Source organism: Kryptolebias marmoratus, linkage group LG9 (assembly GCF_001649575.2).
Source record: "Kryptolebias marmoratus isolate JLee-2015 linkage group LG9, ASM164957v2, whole genome shotgun sequence".
In the NCBI taxonomy this organism is placed as follows: domain Eukaryota; kingdom Metazoa; phylum Chordata; class Actinopteri; order Cyprinodontiformes; family Rivulidae; genus Kryptolebias; species Kryptolebias marmoratus.
The window spans coordinates 17381078-17381345 of NC_051438.1; the positions used below are offsets into that span (position 1 = coordinate 17381078).

Genomic DNA, 268 nt, shown 5'->3' on the forward strand with positions numbered 1-268 from the left:
CCATCCAGTGGTTCATGAGATATTTTGCTAACAGACAGAGGCAGTTACATCGTCGCCCACCTGTCACGGCAGCAAGCGATTCTAAAACAATCCCTGCTCGAATCAAACTGCGACCGTTTTTATACGATTCAGCAAAAAGAGATTTATAAGAATTATGTTCCTACCAGCCCTGAGGAGGACCGGAGACCTGTCCAGGTGTCCCTGTGATGGACCGGAGACCTGTCCAGGTGTCCCTGCGATGGACCGGAGACCTGTCCAGGTGTCCCTG

The 268-nt window shown here is 51.5% G+C and overlaps 1 protein-coding gene across 21 annotated transcripts in view; it reads left to right on the forward strand.

Annotated features, from left to right (window-relative positions):
- Window positions 1-268, forward strand: part of LOC108243066 (protocadherin gamma-A11) — a 234173-nt gene that overhangs the window by 99307 nt on the left and 134598 nt on the right. The gene's annotated exons all lie outside the window — the stretch shown is intronic.